This window comes from Triturus cristatus, chromosome 4_1 (assembly GCF_964204655.1).
Source record: "Triturus cristatus chromosome 4_1, aTriCri1.1, whole genome shotgun sequence".
NCBI lineage: Eukaryota > Metazoa > Chordata > Amphibia > Caudata > Salamandridae > Triturus > Triturus cristatus.
Window position 1 is genome coordinate 78,688,206 of NC_140585.1, and position 27,621 is coordinate 78,715,826.

General features: G+C 50.0%; 1 protein-coding gene across 1 annotated transcript in view; it reads left to right on the plus strand.

Moving 5' to 3' along the window:
* The window catches only part of CARNS1 (carnosine synthase 1), a 357,576-nt gene that overhangs the window by 239,390 nt on the left and 90,565 nt on the right, over positions 1 to 27,621 (plus strand). The window lies entirely within an intron of this gene.

Below are 27,621 nucleotides of genomic sequence, written 5' to 3' on the forward strand. Positions count from 1 at the left end.
CTACTCTCCCTTAATTGCTGTCTGGGAATTACTGTGCATGCAAGCTTTAATACAGCACCTTCACATTGCCCCTTGGAAGGCTGGAGAATTGAAAATGCAGGAGACTTTTATAATGAGGGGACTGTCATGCCCTTCTAGGCTATGGCAGACACCTATGGTCTGGGAGCTGGTCAATTCTTAACCTATCACGCTATACAGCATGTTCTGCGAGAAACCTGGAATGCCGGGGATTATTAACCAAATACCTCAGTGATATTGCTCAATGCTGTCCGCGGTGGGTACGCGGCACCCCATGACAGCCTTTTGTGTTTGAAATGCTTTATTGAGAAGAATTGTTAAAACAGAGAGATACCAACCCTTACAAACAAAATTATCCAATACATAACTGAAATGCCAATAGGTTAATACTGCATAGCAAAAAAGACAAAAGCATTTTATACAATTTTATGAGTAAGAAGGAAAGAAGAAAGAAGGGGAAACAAGAGGGGGAAAAGTAAAAGGAAAAGAGGGAATGAAAGCTCTACAAAGGAGATATGAAGAAAAAGAAGGGCATAGTAAATAGGCAAATAAGAAAATCAAACATATTAATCAGTGAATATAGCAATATTAGGAGAAGCAAGAAAAATTAAGAAAGGGAGGACAGAGCAAAAAACATTCAAGGAGGTTTAAAATTTTCAGAAGACAAATGTGAATTGTTTTCCAAGGCCATGCGATCAAGGTATGATGTAAGGGGTAACCAGAAGAGATCTCTGTTGAGAGTGGGGGTGCAGGAGGAAGCAAATGCCACATCAAGTCTATCTAGGTGACAAATAGAATTCCACCAACATTGTAAAGAAAGCTTGTTGAGAGTTTTCCAATTAAAAGATATGTGCTGGAATGCCAGAGCAAGCATAAGATCTAATAGACCAGAGCAGTGTGGAAGGAGGTCGAAGGAATCAGAAAGGCTGCCTAGAAAGAGAAGAGGTATCGAATAGGGAATAGATATTGCAAATAGACGAGAAATGTAGGACCAAACTTCATCCCACAATGCAGCAACAGGAGGGCATAGAAAGAAGAGGTGGAGAAGGTCAGCACCAGGGAAGCCACAGGTCCAACAGTTAGAATACTTAGAGATAGAAAAGCGAGAAAGAGAAATTGGGGAGAGATATAGTCTATGATAGAGAAAAAACAAAGATTGGGTCAAAGAAGCAGAGCGAGATATTTTTAGAGATCTGGACCAAATTTTATCCCAAAGAGTAACAGACCAGTCACATCCCAAATCTAACTCCCAAGCAAGTTCCAGTTTAGACTTGACACGATTTGGATTCGGAGATGAGAAAAAATTATAAATAAGAGAAGCTTTAGGAAAGGTAGATAAAATTTGAAGAAGAGTAGATGGGGCAATAGGAGAAGATGAGGAAGGAAGAGAATAGTAAACGTCGAGAATAAGAGCCATGAGAACGGAGAACTTACGCAAAAAGTATTGAGGACACTGAAATAGGAGTTGAAAACGAGGAAATGAGCAGGGAAGAAGTCCATCGAAGAGTTGCTTAACCCATATGAGACCCATAGATCTCCAAGAAGTCCAACAAATAGGTCTATTGTTTAGGCGAATAAGCGAATTATGCCAAATGGGAGTCTCCAAAAAGGATTCGCGAGTAATTGGGGTAGATTGGACCAAGGGTCTCAGAAGGGAAGAGGTATATTTAAATAAGGGAAAGGAAGTATATGGATTCTTGGTAGAAAAATGTATAACCCCAGTAAGAGAAAATGGAGAAAGTAGGGTACGTTCTATAGAAAGCCAGAGAGGAGTAAAATGAGAGGATTCTGATGCAAGCCATCTGGAGGCTTGACGTAGAGAAAAGGATTTATGATAGAGGCGAAAGTCAGGGAAATTAGCTCTACCATTCAATTTCGGCTTACGATGAGAGGCTAAAGCAATCCTAGACTTTTTATTTTTCCATAGGAATTTTGAAAGGCAGGAGTCGAGACGTTTAAAGTGAATATCGGGGATGTGTACAGGGAGCATGGAAAAGATATATATGAGGATAGGGGATATCATCATCTTAATCGAATCCAGCCGGCCCCACCACCAGAGGATTCCAAGAGGAGAATGATTTATCAATACGGGAAAGGACCGCAGACATATTGAATTGAATGGATTAGGAGATGGCATTAGAGAACCATATACCCAGATATTTAATTTTTGAGGAATTCCAGGCGAAACCAGTAGAGGAAAAATGATGAGGAAGGCAGAATTTTGTAAGGGGGAGAATCTCCGTTTTATCTGAATTAATCTTGTAACCAGAGACCTGTGAAAAGGAATTGAATTCAGATAATAAGGCAGGAACAGATCAATCTGAAAGAAACACGTTAGTTAGATTCCTCACCTTAGAATATCCCCAGGTGTCAGGCTGGATCCGGAAAGATTTTTGTAGCAATACCCCTTGCGCGTCGCTAGGCGTCGCCTGCGGCTCTGCGTCCGTCGTTGGCGTCGTGCGCCGGAATGACGTCGTCGGAGTACTTAGACACCGCCCTCGCGCGCTGATGTCAGTTCTTCTTTTTTCCGCGCCAGTAAGCGATGATCCGGGAAGAGCTTAGCCCTAGTCATTTTTTGACTAACTTTTTTTTACTTCTTTTGGTCTATCGACTCGACTCTGGTGCCGGTAGGATGCCTGGTTTCAAAGCCTGTGACACCTGTCATCGCCTGATGTCGGTGACGGATCACCATCGCCAGTGCCTTTATTGCCTGGTGGCCGACCATGACGCGGAGTCGTGCCTCGATTGCCAGGCCTTGACGTCGAAAGCTAGGCGGAAGCGGTCCCGTAAGCTTCTCGAGCTTCGGCACTTGGCTCCGCGCCGCTCTCGGTCCCGGTCCAGGAGGAGGTCCAAGGACCGATCGCGGAGCCGCAGCCATCGTCATCGCTCGTCGGGGTCTTCGGGTAAGTCGAAGCACTCCAAGAAGTCCAAGAGATGACATCGCTCTTCGGACTCCCCTCACCGGTCGCGCGACTCGGCTGAGGGTCAGGGTGGTCCCACCCCCGCGGCTCCGTTGGAGCCGCAGGAGCCGCGTCCGTCCCCATACCCGCCGGTCCCTGGGACTGACGCGACTCCGGCGGAGGTCAGTGCCTTCCTCTTGGCCATGAGGGGCCTGGCTCCGCCGTCTACGTCTGTTGGAGCGCCTTCGGGCCCCGCAGGTTCGACTGGGCGACCTCGCGTGCCAGAGGCGCCATCGACGGCTCCGGCCCCGACGCCGCAGGTCCCCGAGGGATCCAGGCCTGGATCTCGGTCGGCGCCGGTCGACCTCACGACGCCTCCTCCGCCGGCACCGACACCAGTTCTACCCCTGATGCCGTCCACGGCCGACGTCGTTCCCCAGTTTAGTCCGGGCCCGACGCCGGCGCGGCGCCGTCCGGCGCCGCTACCGGCGCCGATTGGTGACCGCTTCATCTACTGCCCGGTTCCGATCATTCCTCCTGTTTATCGGGAATCGGATGACGAGGGCAACTGGGAGGGGTCTGAAGACCCTATGGCCGCTCAGGCCCAACTTTCTCAGGACTGGGCAGAGGAATTGGGGGATGCCAGCGGTCTGGATACCTCCCCTGACGCTGGTTTCATCTCTCCTCTGACTGTGGCCTCGGAGGAGGGTGCAGCCTTTTCAGTGGTGCTGCGCAAGGCGGCCGAAGCCCTAGGGCTGGAGTTGCCTGCTGTGGCCGTGAGGACTAACGTCCTCACAGGGGTCCTTCAACCGACAGCAAGCTCCACTGAGCCTCTGCTGCAGTTTAATGAGGCCCTCCTTGACGTTCTGCAGGGCACTTGGTCCAAGCCCTCCACAGTCCCTCCTGTGGACCGGAACGTTGCCCGGCGCCACCGCCCTGCTCCGGGCGACCCCAGTTTCCTCTCCCAACACCCCACCCCGAGAGTCTGGTTATCCAGGCCTCAACCTCCCAATCCTCCTACCCGTCTGCTCCTCCGGATCGGGTATCCAAGAGGTTGGAACAGTTTGGCAAGAAACTGTTCTCGTCCCTGAGTTTGGGGCTGCGGTCTTTAAATACCGCTTGCATTTTGGACCATTATTCCCACTCTCTGTGGGATACGGTGGAGGACGTGCTGCCCTCGTGCCCAGTGGAGGCCCGGACACGACTCACTCAAGCACTTGCTGACGGGCGAGATGCAGTACGGCACGCCATACGGTGTGGACTTGACACCACGGACTCGCTGGGTCGAGCTATTTCCACCACGGTGGCGCGTCGGCGTCACGCCTGGCTGAGGTCCACGTCTTTTTTGGGGGATGTCCAGAGTTCCCTCATGGACATGCCCTTTGATGGCACTCGCCTTTTTGGTGAGAAGGCGGACAGTGCGCTGGCTCGGTTCAAGGACTCCCGGGCCACGGCCAAGTCCTTGGGTCGCAGCCGTAAACTTCTGCCTTTCGTCCCTTTCGTGGCCAAGGAAGGGGCGCCTCCTCACGTCCGCCCAGCCACCGGCCGCAGAACCAACCTGCACGTGGACATGGATTTCGCCGAGGTGGTACTGGAGGTCAACTTGCCGGTCAGTCCACATCCACCCCGGCAGCATCCGCCTCAAAGCCCTCCTAGTCCGAGCTTTCAGGCCCATTTAACGCCAGTGGGCGGCAGAGTTCACCATCACCTGCTCCACTGGCGCTCCATCACGTCGGACAGGTGGGTGCTGCAAATCGTCCGAAGGGGCTACTCCCTCCCCTTTGAGACGACCCCTCCAGCCATGCCACCGCAGAACCACCGTATGTCGGGGGATCATTTGCATCTTCTACGGGCTGAAGTTTCGGCCCTCTTGGCCAAAGAGGCCGTCGAGCGCGTTCCTGGTCCAGAAGTAGGTCGTGGTTGTTATTCCCACTACTTTCTGGTTCCCAAGAAGGGCAAAGGGGGCCTACGCCCGATCTTGGACCTCAGGAGCATCAACGCCTTCCTCCGGAAGGACCGGTTCAAGATGCTCACTTTAGCTCAGGTTCTGGCTGCCCTAGACCCTGGAGACTGGATGGTAGCGTTGGACTTGCAGGACGCTTATTTCCACATCCCCGTCCTGCCGGCCCACCGGCGTTACCTGCGGTTCACGGTGGGTCAGGAGCACTTTCAGTTCACCGTGCTCCCCTTCGGCCTCACCAGTGCCCCTCGGGTGTTCACGAAAGTGATGGCGGTGGTCGCAGCTCATCTGCGCCGATCAGGGGTTCCAGTCTTCCCCTATCTCGACGACTGGCTGTTGAAGGCGGGCTCGCCCCAGCAAGTCGTCTCCCACCTCCAGACTACAGCCGACCTCCTGCACTCGCTGAGGTTCTCCATCAATGTGCCGAAGTCGCACCTGAGTCCCTCCCAGAAGCTCCTTTTCATTGGGGCAGTTCTCGATTCGGCGCAGTTCCGGGTCTATCCGCCGGAACAGCGGGTCCGGGACATTCAGGCCCTGATTTCCATCTTCCGGCCTCTGTCCTGGGTTTCGGTCAGGTTGGTGCTGCGGCTTCTGGGGCTGATGGCCTCCTGCATCCTGTTGATACCTCCCGCCAGGTGGCGGATGTGGGCTCTGCAGTGGGACCTGAAGTTTCAGTGGGCCCAGCATCGAGGCAACCTGTCCGACCATGTCTTGATCTCGGAGGGCACTGCGAACCAGCTGCAGTGGTGGCTCACGAATCGCGATTGGTTCAGCGGCAGATCCCTCTCCCTACCCCAACCGGAGCATGTCGTAGTGACGGATGCATCCCTCCTGGGATGGGGGGGCCTTATGGGAGAGGCGGAGATCAGAGGACTCTGGTCTCCGGCGGAGACTCGGCTCCATATCAACCTATTGGAGCTGAGGGCGATCCGACTTTCACTAAAAGCCTTCCTTCCCTCTGTCTGGAGAAGTGTCGTGCAGGTGTTGACGGACAACACCACCGCCATGTGGTATTTCAACAAACAGGGCGGGGTGGGGTCGTGGACCCTTTGTCAGGAGGCTCTGCGCCTCTGGACATGGCTGGAACATCAGGGCATCACCCTGGTGGTTCAACATCAGGCGGGCTCTCTGAACGCCAGAGCAGACGAACTCAGCCGCCGGTGCATGATGGATCACGAATGGCGTCTGAACTCGGACGTGGCGCAAGGTCTCTTTCTGCAGTGGGGAGAGCCTTGGTTAGATCTATTCGCCACCGAAGAGAACGCGCAATGTCAGCAGTTCTGCGCGTTGGAATTTCCAAGGCGGCACTCGCTCGGAGACGCTTTTCGTCGCGAGTGGAGTTGCGGTCTGTTGTACGCCTTTCCGCCTATACCACTTCTGCCCAGAGTGCTGAAGAAGATCAGGTGCGACCAGGCCCAAGTCATCTTGGTGGCTCCGGATTGGTCACGAAGGTACTGGTATCCCGAGCTACTCAGTATGTCCATCTATCCCCCGATACGACTGCCTCTTCAGGAGGAACTTCTGTCGCAGCAGCAGGGGACGGTCCTCCACCCGAACCTGTCCAGCCTCCACCTCCATGCGTGGAGATTGAGCGGCGGCAGTTGATGCCATTTGACTTGCCTCCTGAAGTCTGTGATGTCATTCTGGCAGCCAGGTGTGCCTCCACAAAGACGGTATACGCCTGCCGGTGGAACAAATTTGTGGCATGGTGCACAGCAAAGGCTGTGGATCCCCTTTCTGCCCCTCTTTCTGAGGTTCTACTCTTTCTTCTTTCTTTGGCCCAGCAGGGCTCTGCTCTGGGCACCTTGAAGGGTTATCTTGCTGCAATCTCTGCTTTCTTAAGGCTTCCTGATCAGCCTTCTCTTTTCAAGTCCCCTGTTGTCTCACGTTTTCACAAGGGCTTTACTCATATGTTCCCTCCTGTTCCCTTCGTAATGCCTCAGTGGGACTTGAACCTTGTTCTCACTTTTCTGATGTGCGCTCCCTTTGAGCCCCTTCACAACTGTCCCATTCGTCTACTGACTCTGAAAACTGCCTTCCTGGTGGCTATCACCTCCGCTAGGCGGGTGAGTGAGCTCCAGGCCTTCCTTTCGGTTCATCCGGATAAGGTTGTCCTCCGGACACGTCGTTCTTTTCTTCCTAAAGTCGTGACTACCTTTCACATCGGGCAATCTGTCACGCTGCCCACCTTCTTTCCGCCTCCGCATCATTCAAAAGATGAAGAGAGGCTCCACCGTCTGGACCCAAAACGTGCGCTGTCCTTTTATTTGGACCGCACAAAACAGTTCCGGGTGGACGACCAACTTTTTGTTGGATATGTAGGTGCGAAGAAGGGTAAAGCTGTGCACAAGCGGACCATCTCGCGATGGGTCGTGTTGTGTATTAACCCCTTCAGTGCCACGCCCTTTCCCCCTCCTGTGCCGGGCGTTGCACTAGTGGGTGGGGTTCATGACGAGATAGTCTCGTCATGGGCAAAGCGCAACCGTGCTCCATGACGAGACTATCTCGTCATGGGCACTGAAGAGGTTAAACTCTGCTATTCCTTGGCGAAAAAGGTCCCTCCTGTTGGGCTGAGAGCCCATTCCACCCGGGCCACAGCGGCGACAACTGCCCTGGGACGGGGAGTCCCCTTGCAGGACATCTGTCAGGCTGCGACGTGGGCTTCACTGCACACGTTCGCCAAGCACTATTGTCTGGACAGCCAAGTCCGGAGAGATGGCCACTTTGGCCGTTCTGTTCTCCAGGACTTTCTGGTGAGATCTTGGTTCGCAGGCCCACCTCCGGGGTTGGTATTGCTGGGGTATCTATTCTAAGGTGAGGAATCTAACTAACGTGTTTCTTTCAGATGAAAAAGTTACTTACCTTCAGTAACGATGTATCTGTAAGAAACATTAGTTAGTTAGATTCCTCACTGACCCACCCAGCCTCCCCGTTCTAGGGTGAAGGTTCTCCCTTTCAGGGCCCTAGATTTTTTGGCACCAGTGTCGGTCTCTTGCATGGCTCAGCGTCCCTGGCGCGGAAAGCTATGTATAAGAAGTGACGTCAGCGCACAAGGGCGGCGTCTAAGTACTCCGATGACGTCATTCCGGCGCACGACGCCGACGACGGACGCGAAGCCGCAGACGACGCCTAGTGACGCGCAAGGGGTATTGCTACAAAAATCTTTCCGGATCCAGCCTGACGCCTGGGGATATTCTAGGGTGAGGAATCTAACTAACTAATGTTTCTTACAGATACATCGTTACCGAAGGTAAGTAACTTGTTCGTCGGGGGCAGAGATAAATAAAAGGATATCGTCTGCATAAGCAGAGAGTTTCAATTGATTACTACCATACGGAAAACCAGAGATGGATACGTTATTCCGAATCGAAGTCAAAAAGGGTTCAAGGGCTAGAACAAAAAGAAGCGGAGATAAAGGACAGTCTTGACGGACACCGCGCTGGAGAGGAAAATAAGGGGATAAATGACCGTTAACTAGAAAAGAATCTTTGGGAACAGAATAAAGTAGGGAAATGAGGGAGATGAATTTAGGACCAAAACCATGCCAGCGTAAAGCAGCAAACAGAAAGGACCAATCCACTCTGTCAAATGCCTTCTCAGCTTCAACAGAAATAGCAGCTAGAGGGATGGAGAGAGATGGGACTTTATTTAGAACGTTGAGGAAAAGACGAAAGTTGTCCGAGGTAAGTCTACCCTTAACAAAGCCACATTGTTCCTTACCAATGAGATGGGGCATAAGAGGATCCAAGCGAAGAGCAAGCAATTTAGCAAATAATTTATAGTCCACATTTACTAAAGATATCGGTCTGTAATTTTTACAAAATTGAGGATCACGACCCTCCTTGGGAATAAGGCAGATCGTGGCCTCATGGAAAGTACCTGCCGCCCTACCAGAAAGGAAGAATGATTGAAAGAGTGTTAAAAGTTTAGGAAGTAAGAGATCAGAGAAATGCATGTAGAATTCGACAGAAAACCGTCAGGTCCCGGCGACTTACCTTTAGTAAGAGTCTTTAAGGCGCTATCAAGTTCAGTAAGAGAAAGTTCGTGCTCAATTGAGATGTGAAGTAGAAGGGGTAGGAAGTTTCTCAAAATAGGATTGAATAAGAGAAGCGGAAGGAGGGGATTCAGGAGTATAAAGGGATTGATAAAAAAGCTGGAATTGGGTAAGTATATCTTGCTCTTTGTGAACAAGTAGATTATCTGAAGAATAGATAGAATCTATAGAAGTACGCTCCTTACGCGACTTGAGATAGTTAGCTAAGAGTTTACCCGCTTTGTTGCGACCACCGTAGTAACGGGCACTACTTCGAAGAAGAACTGAGGAAGCATTATCAGTGGTAGATTTGTTAAATTCGAGTTTAGCACGTATGAGATCTGGTAAGACAGATTTGGTAGAAGAAGTGTAAAATCTATGTTCTAAAGACTTAATATGAGCCAACAAAGCTTTCCGTTTGTTAAGAAAGAGTTTCTTTTTCTTGGAAACAAAATCAATAATGAACCCTCGTGCCATCGCCGTAAGAGAATCCCAGACCAGATAGGGGGATAGAGAAGGATCAGAATTGAGTGAAAAGAATTCGTTGGCAAAGGAAAGAAAAGAAGAAGAGAAAAGAGGGTCCGTAAGAAGAGAGTTATTTAACCGCCAGCGAGAAGATATAGGGCGTGCAGGAAGAAGATCAAAGTCTGTTACAATAGGAGCATGATCAGAAATAACTATGGGTTCAATAGAAGAGGATAAGAGATTTTGGGAAAGGGATTGGGAGAGAAAAATGTAATCAAGCCGAGAAAGAGAAGCGTGAGGGGGAGAGAAAAAGAAATAGTCTAAAGTGTCAGGGTGTGAGAGCCTCCATGAGTCAATGAGATGCGTTTGTGAAATGGTGTCAAGGAATTGTTTATGGGATTTGTGAGGTATAAAGCGGACAGATGACTTGCGGTCAAGAAACGGATCAACAATCTGGTTGCAATCACCACCTAAAATAAACATGGTATCTCTGTGTTGGAAACATTTCGTTGTAATTAAAGGCCAGAAATTACAATCAGGAATAGTAGGACCATAAACATTAAAAACAGTTAAAGGTACAGAATTAATTAATAACTTAGCTAGTACCCATCGACCTTCGGTGTCATTATCCTGGGATACAACCTTACATTTTAGTTTCTTGTGGCATAGAATAGCAACACCATTTTTTTATTGGAAGATGGGGAGAATAGGACCGTACCCACCCAGCCTCTTTTCAGCTTAAGCGACTCGGCTTCAGTGAGATGAGTTTCTTGTAAAAGAACTAAATCAGGATTGTAAGAAGCCAGGTGGGAAAGTATTCTCTGTCGCTTAATAGGATTAATAAAACCTTTTACATTCCAAGAAATAACTTTGAATGTAAAAACAGTAAAAATGTAATGAAAAAAGAAAAGCCATAAGAACAAAAGGAGAGAAAAGAATGCCAATAGATAGAAGGGAAGAGAAAATGAAAGAAAAGAGAGAATTCAAAAAGGGAAACATAGTAAGCACAAAAAAGAAAAAATGGAAAAAGCATGTACCGGGAAAGAGATAATGAGAAGGAACAAAAGAGAAGGAAAAGGTACAACCAATAAATAAAGAGGGACAGAAGGAATAACAGGGGAGAAGAGGGGAGAGGAGAAAGACAAGAAGAGACAGTACATATCCAAAAGGATGACTGAAGACAACATACCTGAGGGGGAGAGGAGAACAGAAAGCGATGGGGCGATGGCGACACTCAACAAGACGAGCTCGCCATATGCGGGAGTCCGAACCACACCAGGACAGGGAAAAAACGAAGAGGAGGCACACAAATTGAAAAAGACCCAACAAACCTGTTAGAATAAAACAAAACAAAGAAAAGTAATTAAACAGAAAAAATTCAAAAGGAGAAAAATAGTCACCAATCAATAAATATACAAGAGAAGAAGTCTTGAGAACACTGATGTCTAAAAGATAAAAACGAGAATGGAGGTAAAGTCTGAGAGGGACATTACATAAAAACAACTAATCTAGCATCAAAACAATATGACCACAATGAAACTGGAGGCAAGAAATGTAATTTCAGGAACACAAAACCTGTAAGGAAAGAAGGATATATGGTCAACCATTAGAAGAAGTGGAGGTGTCCATGCCATTGGGAGCGTGAATATGAATAACGTTTTTGAGTGCAGCAGGATTTTGAAAAGACCATGTTGGGGGGCGTGGCCAAGCCGCGGGCTAAGATGGCCGCGCGGCGTTGAAGCTCCGCCGTCGGCCCAGCGCATCTACCGCTGTCCCCTGCCTGACGCCTCGGATGCTGAGCGACGAGTGCTGCTCTTGCCCCCCATAACCACCTGGATCCCTAGCGCTGCTGGCGGGGCCGCGGATGGCTCGAGTGCGGCCGGTGGACGGATCGGACCAGGCGGCCGGCGGCTTCAAGATGGAGGCCAGTACCGGAGATCGGAGGTGGCGCTAGGAGCGGCGGCGGCCGGAGCATTGGCAGGTACCTTGGAGAGGGCGACGGGGGGGTTTGGAGCTCCTGGTGGGGGTCGGGCGGGGGTCGGCCTCGCTCCTCTCGCTGCCGCTGGCCTGGGACCGGCCGGGTGTCCGGCGTTGGTCCGGCGCTGCGGGCTCGGCCTCACTCGTCTCCCTCCCCCGGGCCCCTAGCTAATTCGGGCTGGGGATCTGGAGGGGAGGCGGGTTTGTCTATTGGCGGTGACGGTGGGCGGGGGGACCGCCGGTCAGTGCCTGGCGCCCGGGCTGCTTCTGCCCCCTGACTTCCGGCCTACTCTAGGGGATCCCTGTGTTCTGCGTGCCGGATTTGCTGCCCTCCTTTACCCTATCCCCCATTACCAGACGGGGGCAGATACGCCGCGGCGGCTGGAGGCGGCTTCGTGGATTGCTCCCCTGTCCTACTGGGGTCCTGAGGCTCCATACAGCTGCTCCCTGGTCCGGCTTTTTGGGGTGACGCCGCACGGCTTGGCCTGGTCTCGGCTGCGGCTCTTGCCCAGATCACTGCGGAGAGGGGGCTTGCTTGACCCCCCTGAGGGGACTGCACTATCCTTGGAACTGGTCTGGGCGGCTGTGGTTTGGGCCTCCTCGCTTCACTGTCACTGCACAGTTTTTGGACCGCCGTCACTCTGAGTGGAACTGGCTTGCGTCCAGTTGGCCGTTCGGGGGCATGGGTCGCAAGGACCCGAAGCAGAAAACGTTGCCTTTTGAAAAGCTTACTGAACCACTGGCGGAGAGGCGCCCCGACATGGCGGCCCAGGCAGAAGGCGCATCCGACGGGCCGGCGGCTCGTGCCCCATCTCCGGACTGGTTGCAGGAAATGAGAGCAGGGTTCAGGGCCCTTGACGGCCGCTTCGACGCTCTCGACAAAACTCTGGAGACAATGGGGGCTAAAATCCAGGCCCATGACAAGCGATTGGTTGAGGCGGAGGCCAGGATTTCCGCCATAGAGGATGGCGCTGCGCAAGACACCAAGCGTATGGATAGAATGGAACGCATCCTGAAAGACGTGGCCGTCAAGAACGAGGACTTGGAATCGCGCAGCCGGCGCAACAACGTACGGATTACTGGGGTCCCGGAATCCACGGCTACGGGCCGACTAGACGTGTTCGTGGAACAGCTACTGTCCGACATTTTTGGTAGAGCCTCTTTTACACCGGGCTTTGTTGTTGAGAGGGCGCACCGATCCCTGGGGCCGAGGCCTAATCCGGGGCTCCCGCCTCGCCCTCTGATAGCCCGCATCATGAACTTCCAGGACCGTGACACAGCCCTGCGGCTGACTAGGGAGAAAGGAGAAATAACATGGCAGGGCTCTAGACTCTCGTTCTATCCGGATTTTACTGCAATGGTCCAAGAAGCCCGGCGGAAATACGCGGGGGCGAAGGCCGCACTCCGCAATCTCGGCTTAAAGTACGGCATGCTCTACCCGGCCCGGCTGAGAGTCGAGGTCGGAGGCCGGGTTAAGCTTTTTGACAATCCAGCTGAAGTGCAAGAATTCTGCCGAACGTACAAACCACCCAGAAGCCCTCCCGGGAGAGATGGGGGTGGGCGGTCTCCCCCGCACAGTGGGTCGGCGGCCAGCCAGGACCTGTTTGCGGGCTCTGGGGATGGGTGAGGGAGCGCCTACGTCCAAGCTGCGATTCTTCTAAACTCTTGCTATACGGGGACTATCTGACACTTTTCGTACAACTGTTATACTGTGCTGGGTTGACACCGGGTCGTTGTCACCCCCCTTGGTGGATACCGCTGGGACTACTGTTGATTACGATGCTCCACTTGTTACTGTTTGGTTATTACGCATGATGTTGTTTGGAGCTTTGCTTTTGTTCACAGGTCTGGGTTCGCCTCACGTTTTCGTGATCTGGCTGGGTGGGGGGAGGGGGGTAGGGGTAGGTTATTTTGCTTTTCTTAACATTGCTTGGTGTGCGGTTAACTTGCTGATCTATAATGACACGACTAGTTTCTGTTTCCGATGGTTTGCTCTGTGGTTTCGATGGCTCAAATTGGCTTGAATGTAAACCCCTCCACCCTGTCGTTAATGTCCTGGAACGTCAGGGGCCTGAACAACCTGCGGAAATGTAAGCAGGTGTTACATTACCTGAATCGGCACCGAGTGGACATTGCTTTTATTCAAGAGACACACTTACACTCATCAACTACTGCCCGCTTCGCGGTATCCTGGGGCCCGCACAGGTATTTTTCCAATTTCAGTATGCTAGAGGGGCTGCAGTGTTGATTCATAAGAGAGTCCCGTTTCATTGCCAGCAGTTTCTGGGGGACAGGGAGGGGCGCTACTGCATAGTGCGGGGGGTGTTGATGGGCCACATGGTCATTCTTGTATGTGTGTATGCTCCTAACACTGACTCCCCGGATTTCTTCCATGCGCTTGCCGCCCAGCTCGCTTCCCTCGCACCTGCCAGTCTCCTAATTGGCGGCGATTTTAATCTGTTGCTCGATGCGAGGTTAGACAGCACCTCCACAGCCTCTGACACTAAGCCCAGGGCGCGGCGCGCTCTCTTAGACCTCTGCCACCAATTTTCACTGACTGACATTTGGCGCCGGCGCAACCCAGGTACCACTGACTACACTCCCTTCTCTGGGCAGCACAACACATGGACCAGGATAGACTACTGGCTCCTCTCCCCGGGTCTGTCACCCTGGTTTCGCACACTGCAGACTTTTCCTAGAACATACTCGGATCATTCCCCGGTCCTACTGTGTTTGGACGTTCCACGGGCCGAAGGCTTTGAGCGGCAGTGGCGATTCCCTGAGAGGGCCCTGTTGGATGACCTCTTCGTCCACGAGGTTTCCGAGGCAATTGAGGATTACTTTACGATCAACACTGGCTCGGTAGGATCTTGGGCAGTGCTCTGGGAGGGGTTCAAGGCATACATTAGGGGGCATAGCTAAACATGCTGGGGTCTTAAAGGCGTTGCGCACGACAATCGATCAATTGGAGGTCCAGCTTGCCTCGATTGACGCTGAGGCGAGGCGGGATCCGTCGGAAGACGTGTTCACTAGGAGGCTGCGCCTCCTGTCCGACTACCGGGAAGCTGCAGACAGAGAAATCCTTTATCTCGGTAAATACCATACCGCACGCAGATACGGTGAGGGGGACAGACCGGGGCGCACGCTGGCACATGCTCTGAGACCGCCATATAACAAGTCCTTTATAACGGAGGTTAGGGGCGAGGAAGGCACGCTTCGCACGACACCCACAGAGATTCGGGACGAATTCCTGGCCTACTTCTCGACTTTATACAAGACCAAGCAGGGCGAAACCTCGGCTTCACGGGAGGCTTACTTATCGGAGATCGCGCTGGTATTCCTTGACAAGGGAATGCAGGAGTTCATGGCGGAACCCATAACGGTGACTGAGGTCAGAGGGGCGGTTAAGGTACTTCGGAGCTCCTCGGCCCCGGGCCTGGACGGTTTCTCTGGGGATTTTTACAAGGCCTTCTCCGACCTTCTGGCACCCAAGCTCATTGAAGTATATGCGGAGGCCTTGGAACTGGGGATACTCCCGCCTACCCTTAGTGAGGCAGTCATAGTGCTGCTCCCGAAGCCAAACAAGGACCCGGCGTTGTGTGGATCGTATAGGCCCCTCTCCCTCTTAAACATCGATTACAAGATTCTGGCTAAAATAGTGGCCAATAGACTCTCCCAATTAATGGAATTCATCATAGCGCCCGCTCAATCAGGCTTTATACCCCATCGTTCAACATCATTAAATTTGCGGACGCTATTCACAGTTTTACATAGAATAAACCCCGACACACCCACGGCGGCGATTCTTCTCGATACCGAGAAAGCCTTCGACTCCTTAGAATGGCCCTTCTTTCTTTCCGTGATGCAACGCATGGGCATGCCAGCAGGCTTCATAGCCACCACACGGCTCCTCTATAGTCGGCCCACGGCGCGCTTGCGTCTTAATGGCACCCTCTCGCGCCCATTCTCTCTCACCCGCGGCACGCGCCAGGGCTGTCCGCTTTCACCCTTATTGTTCATACTCGCCATGGACCCCTTAATCAGGCACTTTCAGGAACGACATCTCCACAGGGGCCTCCAGTTTCGGACGGGGCCGCTGTTGGTCTCCCTCTATGCGGACGATACTATATTATATGTCAGGGAGCCACAGGTGAACCTCGCCCCCCTGATACAGGAAATCCTGCGCTTCGGCCGCCATTCGGGGTTGGGCATCAACTGGCATAAATCTATAATATTCCCCCTGACTAGCGGCACCTCCCCTTGGCAGTGTGAGTTTCCGCTGGAGTGGTGTTCTGACTCGGTGCGCTATCTGGGCATACATATACATATGAGTGTGGACGAAATCATTTGCCTCAACTATGGCTGCGCAGTCGCGAAGCTTGAGGCGCAAGTTGACGGGTGGCTGCGACTTCCGCTCTCCATGGCGGCCAGAATCGCCATTATAAAAATGATAGTGCTTCCTAAATTTTTGTATCTTTTTAATAACATCCCCATTCCCCTCACCCAATCCTTTTTCGCCACCCTACGGTCCCATTTGATTAGACTGGTCTGGGGTGGAAAACACCCCCGGATCTGTTGGAGGATTCTCACGCTCCCGCCGGAAAGGGGCGGCTTCGGAGTACCGGATTTGTATTTGTACTATCTGGTCGCTCAGTGTGCACATGCCTATGCCTGGTACCACCCTGACGCTCGGATTCCATTTCTTCGTCCGGAGGCGGATTTTGTTCTCCCGGGTCGCTTATCGGCGGTGTTGCCCAGGGGTGTCCCTAGGAGTCCGGTGGATATCCAAACGGTGTCCACCACCAGCTGGGCCTGGAATAGACTGTCTCGCTACTTGGACCGGTCCATTCTATATTCCTCATCTCTCCCGCTTCCCAAAGCAGGCTGGTTGCCGAGCACTGGCGAGAAACTTGTGCAGCGCACTTTAACGAAGTTTAACCTCACCAAGATTGGGGATCTATACACGGGGGGGCACATATTTTCGATATCGGAGGAGGCACGCTTCAGCGAGGCCACTTTCATGGACAAATTTATCCTGAACCGGCTGTACTTTACGGTCCGGTCGGAAATCAAGGGATTCCCCCTCGAGCCAGCCTCCTTTGAACCCCTCACCCTCCTCATTGACACGGATACAGGGGCACACATCATTTCTAAACTGTACAGGGCATGCGCAGCGCTGGTTCCTTGTGCAGATGACCGGTTGCGGACGGCCTGGGAGGCGGACTTGGGTAGGCCTATTACGGACGAACAATGGTCCGCTTGTTGCAAGGTCGCTAGCACAGTATCGCTCAATAGTCGTCATAAACTTCTGCATTATAGGTTTTTTCGCCGCAGCTATATGACCCCGGACAGACTCCACTCCATTGACCCCACGCGGCCACATGCATGCTGGAAATGCGCTGCGCCTCATGCTGATTTTGCACACATGACCTGGACATGTCCGATATTGCACACATTTTGGACGCAAGTACACAAAATCCTGGATGAGATGTTAGGGCTTACATTGGTTCCCACTCCTGAGGTTGCATTGCTGGGCTACACTGCAAATTTCCCCAAGACAGTTCGGAGGCTTGCGTCGCTGGCCTTTCTACTAGCCAAGCGGGAAATTGCTTGACGTTGGGGTGGTAGGGCAGCTCCCACGGCAAAGGCGTGGCTTACGGCCATGGCTTTCTGCAACACGAACAGCGAGATTTACTCCAGTCTCCTCCCCACCGTGGCCCGTCCCAAAGATATCTGGGGTCCGTATAAAACATACATCGCGAACCTGCCAAGTGCCTCTCAATCACACGCCAACTCGGGGATAGTGCCCACAGGGGTTGGGTAGACTGGATAACAGCGGAGATGCATATTCGGGTGGGCCATGGGATGATTGCAGTGCTATGGGCCTCTCTGCTTTGGGCCCAGGATCGTGGGCTGTACATGGCTTGATTATTGCAAACCTACCACTTGAGGTTCTGGAGGGCGTTGTTGGGTGGCTGGAGGGTCACTGGTCCGGGGTATTCCTGGCTGGGTTCGAGGGGTGGATATGCTGTGATGAATAACATGGCCTTGATGCCCAGAGCTTTGCTTATGTATTCTTTGTGGACTATGGAACGGAATTGTCGTATTGTATCTCATACATGGAAATTGATTGTACACACCACCGAGATCTTTGTAATATTTTTTGTCTCAACCGCAAATAAAGTTATAAAAAAAAAAAAGACCATGTTTGATTCTGGTATGTGACTTTGAAGAGACATGGATGGAATAAGCCATATCTAGCGCCCAAAGAGCGAAGAGGAGCCCGAAGATTCAAGAACTCCTTCCTTCTGGTCGCAGTAGCCGTGGAGACGTCCTGTGAGAGAAACACTTTTTGACCCATTCAGAAGATCTGACGCTTGGATCTAGCAGCCGAAAGGACCGAGAGAAGATCAGTAAACTTCAAAAAGAGAATGCTGACTCCACGTGGCTTGGTTGAGGAAGATGTAGGAGGACCAAGTCTGTGTGCTCTTTGGATACTGAGAGAAGTGGTAGATGGCATATCCAGAAGTTTCGGGAGAAAGGAGGTGAAAAACGAGACTGGATCATCCCCTTCCAGAGATTCTGGCAAACCATAAACGTGTAGATTATTCCTCATGTTGCGATTTTCTAAATCCTCTATGTCCTGCTGAAGAGCGAGGACCGACTTTTCCAAAGAAGAAATGCGCTGTGAATTGGCCGGAATATCTGTAACTTGCTGCTCCATCGACGAAACTCTGCTCTCCATAGAGGACCATTTCTCCTCCAGAAATTGCATCTTGTGATTAGTTTCTTCAACAAACGGCCGTAAAGTGCGTATCTCGTCCAGGAGAAGTTCCAGAGAGACCGGGGGTGCCGTCTTATCTGGAGAGGGAGGATCCTGCTTCAGGCACTTAGAAGAAGTAGTAGGTGAAGAAGCTTTACCAGCTGATGTTTGCGCCGACGAAGAGCGATTGGAAGAAACTCCCGCCATTGGGACTGCACTGGAAGAAGAAGGTTTCCTCAGCGGAGGAGGGAGAATTTGTTGCCACAGGAGGACGCCTAGATGGGATAAAGACAAACTTTGGACTGCGCAGTTTTCCCATAAGAAGTAATAGTCCTCAGTCCTCAGGGCGCCCAGTAGAGAGCGTTGCAGTCAACACAGGGGAGCATAGGCGCAGAACAAAGTGAGGGAAAAAGGAGCACTCCTCATAATACCTCCTCCTCCAGGCGACAACGCAGCTCCTGTGAAGAGTGACAATAACCAAATCTACAAAAATATAGGCTCTCAACGTCAAGAAAAAATAACCATTGCAATTGAAATAAAAACAGGAGTCATTTTCATACAGGGGAGCTTTCAGAGTCTAATGTATAAGAAAGAGGCATTCCTGGTGTTAGTGATGGTTAGAGAAAAAAAAAAAAGTCCTTAGGGCCATAGAGGGTGGCAGCATGTGAAGATCTCCTCCATGCAGGCAGCATTAAATATTTGAAAGCGCGCGTGAAAATCTCCTCAGCAGAGGCAGCACTCGCTAACATCAAACGCACACAATTAAAATGGCGGCCGTCTCAAGGAGAACATCAAACAATAGATAACGATGCAACGCGGGTCCGTCGACATCCGCAAATAACCTCACCGGAGGCACAGCACATTCCCTGAAGTGATGCGGGTGGCCGACGGGCTGTTCCGTAGAAATATCGTGCCGGTTTCGTTAGAAGAGGGTCCCAGTGTGGGAGAGCAGAAACCCTAGGTAGCCATCTTGCGCGGCGCCGTAGCCACGCCCCCCCATGACAGCCTTTTACATTTCTCTTAATACTCATTCACCTGCTTATGCAGCCGGAGCACGTGCGAAATAAGATGCTGCACTCCAGCACCGTTTGAGGGATGTGACATGGACTCGGACTCTCCAATTGGTGAAGGGGATCTCCCACAATCCTATGTTTTGTTTTACTCAATTTAATTATGTGCACCAAACCTACCTATCACCTCACTGCATACAAAGCACGTTCCCAACGCTCTTCCCTGAATGCCACCGCTGTAAACAACCAGATGCTGATTTTGTCCACATGGTATGGTCTTTTGTGGTGTTACAACCAGTGTGGCAGGAGGTGACAACTATACCATCCGAGTTTTCTTCACACCCCCTCACGCCCACACCGGACTCTTGCTTTCTGGGCATACGCTCTCAGTCTAGAGGAGACAAGCACCTCCACACTTCATAGATCTAGCATGTATGTTGTCAGACATCAAATAGCCATGGCGTGGAAGGCGTCTGCCCCTCCTCTTCTCAGACGCTGGCTCGGTGTGCTGTTGACCTGGACCAGAGCAGAGGCCCATACTCTAAAACTGCTTCATGTGAAGGGGGTCACGCACGGGCGGGGAGTGTTGGGAGTCTTTCCTATTTAAGGTATAAGCAACGACTGATAAGCGCCCACCATAAACCGTGTATTAGCGTTTGTCTAAACCTGCTATGCATTAATTGGGAAAACACTCTTACTGCTGGCTGCTGTGATGTATGGGGCTCCAGACTCAGAGCTCACTTGTGCCGCTCTTCCTTGGGAATGACAGCAACTGGATCATTTCTATCTCTTGCTGACGTACCACACCCAAACTGCTGTTATTCACGGCATTGGCCTTCCTTTCTTCCCCCATCCTGCCCGGGGGTGCTTATCGGCAACATCCTACCACTTTGGACCTTTCTTGTGCTTCCCCCTCATGCCCCCGTGCGACACATTCCAAATTCACACACACTGTTGGCATCAGAACTATAGCTGGTTGATTTTCACCTTATTTGTTCTCCTTTTTTACCATATTGCTTTCCTCTTAGTTGAAAAATCACTCTTGCGTTCAATGAGACTGACTCAATCACAATTTAATCCTGCATTGCTCCTCTGATAATTGTATAGATGATGAGCCCTCTCACAGCATGTCTTTGTTGTATCAGGATTGAAAGTATTTTTGCTACAACTGTATTGTGATATGCATAATACTAATAAATACATTTAAAAAAATAAATAATAATAAAGAACAAGAGTTTGACCAGGTGCCCATTATGGTATTAGTGAGGGCTCCATCGAAAAAGAGGAAGGTGTCAGATGTGGCTGGCCCAGGCTGTAAGATTTCTGTAAAGACATCAGTCTTAGTCTCAATAATGGCCCTCTGTCACTCACTGGACTACAGCTGCAGATGGTGCACTCTCCATTGGTGGCACACATGGCAAATTAAGTACTGAACCAGGCAAAGTATCAAGCCCACTGGCCTCCTTTAAGTCCATGTAAAAATTGTCATAATCATAATGAGGGGGTAGATTACCTCCATCCACCATTGTCCTTTGTGCATGGTGGTAATCTTTGTTAGGATCAGAGACAAAAAGATAATTGAGCCTCTGATGGTGCGTCCATTCTAGTAGAAGCAGAGTCAGGTTGTATGGTGACCAGTTGCACTTAGGAATTTGGTAGTGCGACATCAGTCAGGATTAGACTGAAGTCGGTTCAGGATCAGACATCAGAATCAGCACCTGACTCTCCTCTGGCATCGGTACCGGCAAGGATGAGCGAGTGACCGCCATAGGCCGTGAAGCTGTAAGTCTTTACCAAAGTTGGTACGGGGCCCTAACAAGTCCAAGGGATTCATACAAGGCTGAGGATCCTCCTGTAGTAACATATTTAGAGATCTCTGTGGAACCTTGCAGCCTGAAGGTGGTGAGAGAGGGAGCCAGAAGAATGCCAAATATCTGCAGCGTTGTCTCCTTAAAGATGTCAATTTGTTGCTGCGGCATCGCCGATAGCCCATGAAATTCGGGCCAGACTGGAATCAATTCCGGAACTGGTACCAGAAATAGAGCTCTGGATGGAGACAGACTGACATTGTGATGCCCTTGCTCATACTCTTTAGATAGAAAGTGGCAAAATGGGGTCGAATCCTGCTTCGCATTCTTATGCTTGCATTTGGATTTCGAATGTGGTTTATTAGATGACTTCAACTGCGAGGTTGATCCGTCACAGCAGTTGCCTCGGGAGCTGCGCCCTTGACATGGAACTGGAGTGGGACTTACATGAGACCTCAGACTTATTCTTGTGTTTAGCAATGTAAAGCTTTGCTTCTTGGTGCTAGATCGCCTTAGGGTGCAAGAGGGCACACTTGCCGCACAACTTTGAGTCATGGCCAGGCCCAAGCGCCAGAGAAACATCTTGTGTCAGATCAGTTAACGACATCTGTTGTCTACAGTTGCAGCATGGTGTGAAACCCGTAGTCTTGGGATAGGACATGGTTCCTTACCACACTAGATTTTCGAATCAAAGCTTAACTGCACAGTGTCACTTAGTGGAATATGGGAGCATTGCTGGAGAAAAGTGTTCCAGATCCAGTCTGGCACCTGGGGAGTATTTTGAGGAGAGGAGTCAAAATCCAGGCCAAACTGCTGGCAGAATTACAGTGCTGCCGTCCAAATAGTGCCTTCAAGTTCTGTACTCGCTGTTTCAGCTGTAAGACTTCAAGAGCCCCAGTCAATCGCGTCTTTAGCCAGACAGCCTTCAGTTCAACTCTGTTCAGTCTGAACGCCAGCTAATCTGTCACCGCCAAAGAGGAAGACCCTGGTCAAGTTCGTGATAAGAGGACATTACCCGTGTATCATTGGCATGTTGATGTCCACAGAGTCCATTCTTTAAACAGAGCTATTCCATCAGTCTACTGTACACATTTTACATCAGAGGAAAGTCAAGTACAGCATACATCAGACAGTTGAAAGATGAATGTCACATGCATCATAGACTGGAAAACAATAAGCAAAAAAGACTCCCCCATAAGAAACCAGAGGATCCACTGTACCCTTGGTCTATGATAATTCCCAAATAAATGTTAAAAAATAAAAATAACCTGAAACCTAGATGAGGGAGTGGAAAAATGGATGGAGACCGTGAAGAAGATATTCATGGCATCCGAAACCTGAGGGACAAATTACACAGTATTGTCAGACAATGCCTTAACAAGCCAGTAGGTGATCATCCTCGTTTCTAAGTTAACAACAGAAGACCCACCTCTACTCAGGGCTTAATCTCTCAAAAGTACAAGGGCCCAGAGATTTTTCGTAGTAGTCCACCATCCGTGTTGCCAAATGCTGGGGTACCAAATACTAATTGTACCTAATTTTGATTTTCACAGCATGCCTCATCCTCCCACCATCCTACACCTCCTGTCTCTTCATTTTACTTTTGAAAATTCTTTTTCATCCCTACATCTTAAATTTTTCCCTGTTTTTCTTTCTTACTTTTCTTCTTGTCCCCTTTTTTGCCTTGCTCTTGTGTCCCCCTATCTGAGGGTTTGATTTATAATTTGGCGGACAGAGGTTTGGCAATTTATGAAACGGCCAGTGGTCATTTCCTAAAGCGTTGCCAGGAACCGCCGTCACAGCAGTTCCTGTCAATGCTTTGTGCAGTTTGATGCACGGCTCCATCAAGAATGACGGTGCATAATTGCAAATGTTTAATTTCTTATTTTAAAAAAGCAAAAATCCTTAAACTGGATTTTCTTTTTGAAAATAAACAAGACATTGCTCCCCTCACCATGGGAGTCCTCTCCCATGGCAAGGGGAGTATTTTAACATTTTCACTGCTCCTTATGTGTCAGGGTTTTCCTGGCAGTGACGGATAGTGAAACCTGACCTCTAATTCCACCCTTCTAAATTAGGGGGGAAGAATTAGCGGTTAACCTCGATTGTTTCTTACTCCATCAGGCTGTCAGAGGGGTTTAAAAATGACCGAGACGGAGTTGTCTTCACAGTGATTAAACCAAAGGCCCACCTGCATTGAAGCTTGGCGGGTGGACCACATTCTTGGCGGTATGGATGTTCTGTTGCTGTTGAAAAAGAGTATCCATACCACCAAGATATAAATCAGGCCCTAAGTCTGATGTAGAAAAATAACTCCAGGTTCTCAAGAATGAGTGCCGATGCCCCTACTGGTACCCACCTCCACAAGTTATGCCTCCGCTCCATATTCCTGTTGGATCATGCCTCTGTGTTGTGCTTTAAATTTTGTCTACATGCTTCCAGAATCAAACATTGTGTCACTAAAGCCCAGACAGACCCACCTGGACTGGATTCATAAATAGTCCTTTAGAAATGTACACTGTGAGTGAATAACAACATACCTTCCTGCAAAAGGGCTTCAGAAAATCCAAGCTGGATTCTTAAGGGGGATTTAAATGTACTTCTGTTTTCCTGTGTTAACAATTGCAACCTGCTGAAAATATCCGCTTTTGTGTCTAAGGTGCTTGTGCTGAGTCTGGCGGTACATGGGCCGCTAGAGTCACGGTGGCGGTCTCCTGACCGCCTTATTATGACTAGGTTGATCGGGCTGCCCTGGGATCACCGCATCTGCTGCAACCTCCAGGGAACCGCCATTCCCTGGCGGTTGTGCGGCGTCCTGAGGCCACAGTATACTTGGCTTGGCTGCTGCAGTGCCACCAAGCATATTACGAGTTTCCTCACGCAACACATTTCATGGTGGTGCAACTGCCATGAAAAGTGTGGCGTGAGGAAACAAAGGGGGCCAGGCCCCCTTGTGCCTCACGCCATTTGGATGCACTCAGGGGGGCACAATATGTGCCCCCCTGTGTGCATGCACAGGTACTGGAGCAGTCCATGCCATGCAGGTACTGCCTTTAACGTTCTTTAACAAAAGGGTATGCAGTTCCTAATAATAATGTAGTGTGTGTTAGAATCACTAGGTCCCAGGGTGATGGTGTGAACACGGTCTAGTTAAGCGGAGTAAAAGGTACTCCTACTGGAAATGAAGACCCTCACACACCCAACAAGCGGGTGTCTTGCTTCATCACCGGGTCTTTGCTCCTTATCGGGCCGGCGGTGCAATGCCCGATCAGGCACCCCGAGGGGGCCTTCTTATCGGAGATCTTTATTTCCAAACGCCGGTGAGTGAGGTGTGTGGGGAAACAGTTAGTTGATATAACTAGTGTAGGTGCAAGTGGAGTGAAAGGTAAGTGTACTAAAACAGGGTAGGTGATCCACTTCAAACTAATTTAATAAAGTATGGTCACCACCCTGATTAAAAGCAATCTGCACATCTCTCACCATTAGGTGTATGAGTGATATGTGCTACAACAATAAAAAAAGGTCAACATGTTTCTTGCCTGGATATTAATTAAATGGCAATTCTTCAGGACCAATGGATACGGCTACCTGCACCTTTTTGGTGGTGGCCACAACCTCTAAGAGGCGTCAATGGTAGCCACACGTACAGCACCCTAAAAACGTGTGGTGCCGTGTAAATCAAGAACACACAACCTGTGAAGAAAAACACACAATTAATAAAAAAACATTGTTATTGTACATCTGTTCGAGGCATCTGATTCAATTAAAGTTTACGTATTATGTCAAACCAGAAACCGTGGCATGCATCGAATGTGAGCATGTATTAAAAGGACTTTATCGAGGCAAACAGCAGAATCTTATGGGAGGACTAAATCTATATTTCTTGGAAGGCATGGTACTCTTGGTTATATACAAAACTCACCCCATTAGGCTGTGGAGATAATGTGGTCAGGGTAGGAACACACTAATTGTTAGTGTCCTAAAGAGGAGGAAGAAAAGTAAAAGACAACAAGTGCGTCAGGAAAATTCGTGTTAATTGCACTCTAAATAAGATGGACAACCCATATGGTAATTATTCTCATGGGGAACATCAGCGTATATAGTTGCTTGTTGTAGATAAAAATACATGTAAAACACACTACCCGGAGCACTCAGGAAGATGCTTACTACAGTTATGACATATACTTTGAAAATGTTGGAACAGTGCCCGCTCAGTACTGATAGCGCTGGTACAATCCCTGTCAGTGCTCCTAATATCGCATCCCCAATGTATGGGACTCGAAACGTGGCAGCACTGGTCTAAGCGTGTTGCCAGGAGGCGTGCAGGGGTTGTGGCAGTCAGTGAATCAAAGGACTTGCACACGCAGTTGTTGATAGAAAAATAAGGAAGGACTCATCCCAGCGCGTGGCACGAGAGCGCTGGGGAGACCGCCGTGAGCAAAGATTGTACATGCTGTCTACGAACATTATCGCCTCTGAAGCGTGGTGAACAATAGGCTCGGTGAGCCGCATGCCAACTCTCTCGGGCATGTCGAAATTGACGAGAGAAACGAATAATATGTACTCACGGTTGCGGTGGACTCACGTTACCGTAAACCTATGACCCCGCCAGCTGCTCGAGTCTGGTGAAGTTCCCATGGGGAGGCTCCCAATTAAGCGAGCGGTGCAACGTGTTACGTCACTACGTCTCGGGCGGTAACCAGTGAAGGGGGCGTGGCTACGTCCTAAAAACTAGACCTCCACCCGTTCTTCCTGTATCAAAAGTCCGAGATGCCGGAAGTGATAAAAAAAGGATATTGATACAAGGAAGACTCCCCCTCTTCCGTGAGAGAGACACGAGAGGGCGGGGGCCCCATTGACAAAAACGATGGTCCCCTCAACGATTGTCAAAGGGTGTTTACTCATGTAATGGTGTTGATGTGAGCAATGGGATGACGCGTGCTCACAACTTCCGGCATCTCGGACTTTTGATACAGGAAGAACGGGTGGAGGTCTAGTTTTTAGGACGTAGCCACGCCCCCTTCACTGGTTACCGCCCGAGACGTAGTGACGTAACACGTTGCACCGCTCGCTTAATTGGGAGCCTCCCCATGGGAACTTCACCAGACTCGAGCAGCTGGCGGGGTCATAGGTTTACGGTAACGTGAGTCCACCGCAACCGTGAGTACATATTATTCGTTTCTCTCGTCAATTTCGACATGCCCGAGAGAGTTGGCATGCGGCTCACCGAGCCTATTGTTCACCACGCTTCAGAGGCGATAATGTTCGTAGACAGCATGTACAATCTTTGCTCACGGCGGTCTCCCCAGCGCTCTCGTGCCACGCGCTGGGATGAGTCCTTCCTTATTTTTCTATCAACAACTGCGTGTGCAAGTCCTTTGATTCACTGACTGCCACAACCCCTGCACGCCTCCTGGCAACACGCTTAGACCAGTGCTGCCACGTTTCGAGTCCCATACATTGGGGATGCGATATTAGGAGCACTGACAGGGATTGTACCAGCGCTATCAGTACTGAGCGGGCACTGTTCCAACATTTTCAAAGTATATGTCATAACTGTAGTAAGCATCTTCCTGAGTGCTCCGGGTAGTGTGTTTTACATGTATTTTTATCTACAACAAGCAACTATATACGCTGATGTTCCCCATGAGAATAATTACCATATGGGTTGTCCATCTTATTTAGAGTGCAATTAACACGAATTTTCCTGACGCACTTGTTGTCTTTTACTTTTCTTCCTCCTCTTTAGGACACTAACAATTAGTGTGTTCCTACCCTGACCACATTATCTCCACAGCCTAATGGGGTGAGTTTTGTATATAACCAAGAGTACCATGCCTTCCAAGAAATATAGATTTAGTCCTCCCATAAGATTCTGCTGTTTGCCTCGATAAAGTCCTTTTAATACATGCTCACATTCGATGCATGCCACGGTTTCTGGTTTGACATAATACGTAAACTTTAATTGAATCAGATGCCTCGAACAGATGTACAATAACAATGTTTTTTTATTAATTGTGTGTTTTTCTTCACAGGTTGTGTGTTCTTGATTTACACGGCACCACACGTTTTTAGGGTGCTGTACGTGTGGCTACCATTGACGCCTCTTAGAGGTTGTGGCCACCACCAAAAAGGTGCAGGTAGCCGTATCCATTGGTCCTGAAGAATTGCCATTTAATTAATATCCAGGCAAGAAACATGTTGACCTTTTTTTATTGTTGTAGCACATATCACTCATACACCTAATGGTGAGAGATGTGCAGATTGCTTTTAATCAGGGTGGTGACCATACTTTATTAAATTAGTTTGAAGTGGATCACCTACCCTGTTTTAGTACACTTACCTTTCACTCCACTTGCACCTACACTAGTTATATCAACTAACTGTTTCCCCACACACCTCACTCACCGGCGTTTGGAAATAAAGATCTCCGATAAGAAGGCCCCCTCGGGGTGCCTGATCGGGCATTGCACCGCCGGCCCGATAAGGAGCAAAGACCCGGTGATGAAGCAAGACACCCGCTTGTTGGGTGTGTGAGGGTCTTCATTTCCAGTAGGAGTACCTTTTACTCCGCTTAACTAGACCGTGTTCACACCATCACCCTGGGACCTAGTGATTCTAACACACACTACATTATTATTAGGAACTGCATACCCTTTTGTTAAAGATTGATTGTTGGGCATGTAT